The sequence below is a fragment of the Otolemur garnettii genome, unplaced genomic scaffold (genome assembly GCF_000181295.1).
Source record: "Otolemur garnettii isolate 467f Iridium unplaced genomic scaffold, OtoGar3 scaffold00130, whole genome shotgun sequence".
Lineage (NCBI taxonomy): Eukaryota > Metazoa > Chordata > Mammalia > Primates > Galagidae > Otolemur > Otolemur garnettii.
Window position 1 is genome coordinate 3,449,317 of NW_003852525.1, and position 6,131 is coordinate 3,455,447.

The 6,131-nt window shown below is 36.6% G+C and overlaps 1 non-coding gene across 1 annotated transcript; it reads right to left on the reverse strand.

Annotated features, from left to right (window-relative positions):
• Positions 1-555: 555 nt before the first annotated feature.
• On the reverse strand, positions 556-667 carry LOC111727913. Its single transcript, XR_002775341.1, has one exon. It is a non-coding gene; the product is annotated as a U6 spliceosomal RNA (small nuclear RNA).
• Between the last annotated feature and the right edge of the window lie 5,464 nt (positions 668-6,131).

A 6,131-nucleotide genomic window follows, 5' to 3' on the forward strand; every position in this document is an offset into this window, starting at 1 on the left:
CCATCCAGGTTAATACAAAGGCTGTAAAGTCTCCATTTTTTTAATGGCTGAATAGTATTCCATAGTGTACATGTACCACAGCTTGTTAATCCATTCCTGGGTTGGTGGGCATATTTTATTCTTTTGGACATTATTGTAAGTGAATAGCTTTTCTAATTAATTCTTGGGTTGTTTGCTTCAAATGTTCAGAAATACAACTGATTTTTATATATTGATCTTGTGTCCTGTAAACTTGCTTGACTTATTTATTAGTTCTAATAGTTTCTTTGTTGCTTCCTTAAAAATTTCGATAGATGCTATCCTTAGATATACAAATAGACATGCTCTTACTGCATTCTTTCCAATCTGTATGCCTTTTGTTTCTTTTTCTTGCCTAATTTATCATCAGGACCTCCATTAAAGTGGTGCTGGAAGTGGTGAGGGAAACATCTCATTCCTACCTTCACAGGAAAGCATCTCCATGAAATATGATGTTAGCACAGGCTTTCCTTAGATATTTTTCAACAGGTCGAAGATATTCCCTTCTAACCCTAGTTTGTTGAGGGTTTTTATAATAAAAAATATGAAATTCTTTACAAATTCCATATCACCCTTATTTGGGGGCTATGCTATGCCAATCTTCACTGTATTCTTTTGATTTTAGTACATGTGCCGCCAAGGTGAGTACAAATGTCATATGGCTTTAATTCTTTTACATTTTATTTCATTTCATTTTATTTTATGTTTAGAGACAGAGTCTCACTTTTTGTTGCCCTCGGTAGAGTGCTGTGCTGTCACAGCTCACAGCAACCTCCAGCTCTTGGTCTCAGACTATTCAATTCTCTTGCTTCAGCCTCCCAAGTAGCTGGGACTACAGGCACCTGCCACAGTGCCTGGCTATGTTTGGTTGCAGTTTGGAAGGCGCCAGGTTCAAGCCCTCCACCCTCAGTCTATGGGGCCAGCGCCCTACTCACTAAGCCACAGGTGCCACTCTTCTTTTACATTTTAATACTTGTTTCATTTTATTAGTGATTATCTTTTCACTCTTCCATTTTCTCCCCTAGAAGGTAAACTCCATTGGAGCAGGCCTCTGATCACTGGGTCATCCTTATACCTTTCTAACTTCACATTTTATGTGTTCAATAAATATATGCATAAAGTTAATGAATGAATATTCCAAAGCAAGTAGAATAGTCTTTGAATGATTGAATCACTGAAAAACCATGCTATGTTTCTCTATCTGTCATCCATATATCACACGGCCCTGTCTGAATGATCCTTTCTTCACAATTACCTCATCTCTACCTTGTGTTCGGGGGTGGTAATCTGTAAGTTACTCTCGTGCTCTGATACCTCTTTATTAATGCAATCATTTTATTTATTCTTCATTTCACTATCCATTTTATGACTTTCCAAAAAGCCACTGCTTTTATTGCATCAGGGAATAAAAAAGGCAGAAAAATTATCTCATTTATTGATTATATACTTTTCAGAATTCCTTCATGCCCTATCTTTATAAAAATGTCGTACCACCTGAGTGCACATTTGTGTCCTTATGGGTGCTGGGGAAGGGATGGAGGACTAGAATTCACCTATTTTGCATAATAAGGCCAAGATGATGTTTTTCTACTACATGATAGTGCCCCTTACTGGTAACAAGGGGAAAATGTCCTGTTACACATACATTCAGCCACAATAGAGGACATGCTTAGACCAAGTGGACTTCCACCAAGACACGGTTGTCTTTTCAGAATATCCAGCTTAATAATATTTGAAGGTCAGGTGTGGTGGCTCACACGCCTAATTCCAGCACTTTGGGAGGCCTTGGAGGGAGGATTGTTTGAGACGAGGAGTTAGAGAACAGCCTGAACAAGAGAAAGGCACCTGTATCTAGTAAAAATAGAACAATTATCCAGTCATGGTGGCAGGTGCCTGTAGTCTCAACTCCTTGGAAAGGGGTAGTGGGAGAATCCCTTGAGCCCAGGAGTCTGAGGTTGCAGTGAGCTATTTTGATAGCACCACACTCCAGCTGGGGAACAGAATGAGACCCTGTATAAAGAGGAAGAAAGAGAGAGAGAAAGAAAGAGAGAGAGAGAGAAAGAAAGAAAGAATTTTCCTACCTTTGAGTAATGAAAAAACATCAAGTGTTATCCTAACTGTAAAGTTAAAAGTTAAAATACATACATTTACATTATTCATGCATGGTTTTGAATGAAGTACATACGTATTTAAGTATCTCTTTCTTAGAACTCCTCATTTTTAAGAGTTAGCTTCCCTAGGCGTAATTTTTAAACAAATTTCTTAAGAGTATTTTAACACCGGAGGAATTCCCTGTGAGAAAGAATTCATAAAATTCAATTTTTAGCAAATAATAAACTCTGCCTTCTCTTATATTGAAATTAGTTTCTAAACCCCCCAAATATCCCAAAGGGACAGCATGACCTGAAAGGAGGCATTAACCACATTGCTAAAGGTTAATAGATTTTTAGATCTGAATGGAACAAGCACAATTTAGAGCTTTTCCTCTGAGCAGAGCTAGAGCCATCTTAGCTTTTTTCTTTTCTTTTTTTTTTTTTTTTTATCAGTTATCACTGTGGACTTTGTTTAACATATTAAAAAACCATCAAAATGACAGTTATATTCCTTTCACAATTCAAAATGAAATGTGTAACCCAGGCATTTTGTAACACTGTTAAAAACTCTACATTATAGAGTCAAGAAAGTTATCCATTGCTGAAGCACAGATGTGCACGCACACTCACACATCAGGCATACACACATCACACGCACACACTCACACATGTGCACACACACACAGCATCCAAGGGACATAAAAAGTCACACAATAGCTTTTCAATTTTTTCCTCATGTGCCCATTAATGTGATAAGATGGACGCTGAATCTATTCCATCAATAATTTTTTTCTGAATTTTTATTGCCATTATTCATACAGAGTAATTCTTTGTTATTAAAACACAGATGGAAAAATTAAAAACTTCTTATGTTAACATAACTTAAATTAACTCTAAAAGTTATGTGCATAGAGTGGCACCTGTGCTCAGAGGAGTAGGGTGCTGGCCCCATATGCCGGAGGTGGCAGGTTCAAATCCAGCCTCGGCCAAAAAAAAAAAAAAAAGGAAAAGTTATGTGCATAATCAAAGCCTAAAATTCTCTAGATTTTATTTACTTTTCCTCTTGTAGTGTATTTTAAGATAAAATACACTATCTTTTTATTAAAATAAGTTAATCTGATATTGTTTAATGTATTACAATCTGCAATATTTCTAGAGCTTGAACAAAAAAATAAATTTTTACCAAATATAACCTACAAGAAGTATAAATATACCAATACCCTAAAAAACGTTCGTGTAAATTTTTACTTTTTCAAATTGCAAATTATATACGTTCTCTTGAATAACCCTTCTTGGATTACACAGGAATGAGTCCACGGCTGAACCACAGAATGGAACAGTATCCACTCTGTGTGAAATACAGTGTATTTCAGTTTTTCTTTGTGTGATCTGGTGATACCAAAACAAACAGAGGAGAGAATAAAAAAAGAAGCGTTGCAAATTTTCCGAAAAGGAACCAGTGTGATACCAGAACTAATTAACCTGTTTTTGCCTCGACAAGTGAAAATGAATTTCAATATTCAGGGGTGTCCACCCCTGTCCTATTAAGCAGCGTGTGATTGGAAAACAGCCTTAATCAGGAAGCGAGGTGGCAGAAAAACTTTGCTATAAAAAGAATCCAAGGAAGATAAGAAGAACAGTGTGGGAATGTTCCAGATTACTCAATACTACCTGTTAATACAGTCAGAAAACATTAAATTCGTAATTCCCCTTCTTATTTTTTCCCCTTTATGTACCATGCACCAAATTAGTCGTCTCCCAGTCTTTAAAAGCAGATGCCACCATTAAGACCGTACTTCACACTGTTTTTTTCTGCTTTATATCTACGAAAGTTCACACTATTTCCTTCAGAAATCTTGGATATATACCATATGGTCCTGGTGATTTATTGGACTTGAAATACTCTACTTGCTCTATAACTTTCTCATTATAGATGTCAATCTTTGTCAAGGGCGCCATCTGATGCTCTATGAAAAGTGCCTGAGGAATAGAAATTTCCCCAAAGTTCTCTCCAGTATTCTAATAGGAAAACCATTTTCTTTTTTCTCCTTCCTGTTAGCAAGTTTTCAAAATCCTCCTGAAAGACTTGCAGCCCTCATTATAGCTCTGGCTTTTTTACTTTTCTTAATGAGCACACTTCACAGAATTTCCTGGACTTCTGTTTTTTATTGCAATTCATTCGAGTTGATGAAACTTCTGTTGAACTTCTACCGTGGTTCGATTTAAATAAAAATCTGTGTGACGCTGCTTCTAATCGTTAGGAAATTTAAAATAGGAGGCAAAGAATAAATAAATGTATTTGTCTAGAGAGGACAAATACATTCTATATATTCAAGATTCATGTACATAAACCTTTACATGTTTTATTCACAACCATTTATTATCAGCAAAGCTTAGATAAAACACACGTATTTAATTTGTGTTTACTTTACCATGTGAGCATGTGAATATTTATGAAGGAGCTGAGTGTGCAGGTTTTTAATCTTGACTTTATTCTAATTTCACCAAGATTACATAATAAATTCCTTCCTGTCAGCTTTTATCCCTCTCTTTTTATTTAAAAATATATATGACCACATTTATCTTCGTTGAGGCCTGTGTTGTGTATAATACATTTGACTTGCATGTTATACTGCGTTAGATAAACACTCTTAGAAACATATGGACAATGTTCAAGAGTGGATTCACCTGTTCTTGCACTTAAAGAAAAGAAATCATAAAGTTATCCTAAACTCCTAAGTGATTCAGGGCCCCGCCTTGATTGTCAGCCTTCATGAGTAGTTAATACTAGGTTTTGTGCTAGAGGTGACTCTGCACTATCATGATTCCATCAAAATTTTAAGGACAATTGTCCAGTGTGCAGGTGCCAGTGACCTGAAAAAGACAGTGGGACACACATCATCCTTAGAAGTCCGAGGAGTGAATCTCTGAGAGGTGAGTTTAGTTAAGAGACTTACCTTCTGATGGCCGCCGTCCGCCAGTCACCGTAGGACCAATATCACCCGATTCTATCTACAGAATATATCTAAAATCAACAAACTGCTAGGAGCAGAGAGAAGCATGGAGGTTGCCCAGGGCGAGGGAAAATGGGATTTGCTGTTCAATAAATAGAAAAGTTTCAGTTATGTGAGATGGATAAGTTCTAGAGCGCTGCTGTACAACGTTATATCTACAGTCAATAATACTATGTCTACACTTAAACACCTTTTAAGAGGGTGGATACCATACTAAGGGTTCCTTGTAGATAACAACAAAATAAAAAAAAAATAAATGAAAACGGGATAACGGCTGTGACTTACAAAACACTGACATATTAGTGAATAGAAATATGATGACATTGAATGAGATAGATTTATTCTGAGATTTTAACATTCATAGTAAAGGAAATAAACTATTATCCATCTAGTACGATTTCTACTCTATAATTACAGTGACGTCTGAATTCTTGGGTATGCATTTAAGAACACAGACTTTCCTGACGAGCATAAGGAGTATAATAATAAAATATAACACACAGGATTAAGGATTAAATAGATTAATATATGGGATAAGGAGTAAATAGATTAATATATGTGCAGGACTTAGGACATTTTGGCATGATGTAAGAACCCAACCAATGTCAAATAATTTTATTTATAGGAAATGCCAAACTCTGAATGACTCTACCCTTACCTGGTATGGAAACCCTAGCTTGCATGCTGTTATTTTTCCCCCTGTATTCTGATTTTCAATTCTTGGAAATGCACCTAGTTCTTTTACATGTACATATATGAAGGTGCTTCCAGACCAGCGGTTCTCAACCTGTGGGTCACCACCCACAGGAACTGTATGAAAGGGCAGCAGCGTTTGGAAGGTAGAGAATCCCTGCTCCAGACTGATTGCCTCCTCTCTCCTGCCAACCCATCTGCACGTCCCACACTGTGTCTCTTCCTTTGATTCTCACTTCAATCCCTTCCACTTTCTCATGTTTTTACAGGAAAGCAATTTGGGAATGTAATTTGCTCAAGGCAGTTGATACAG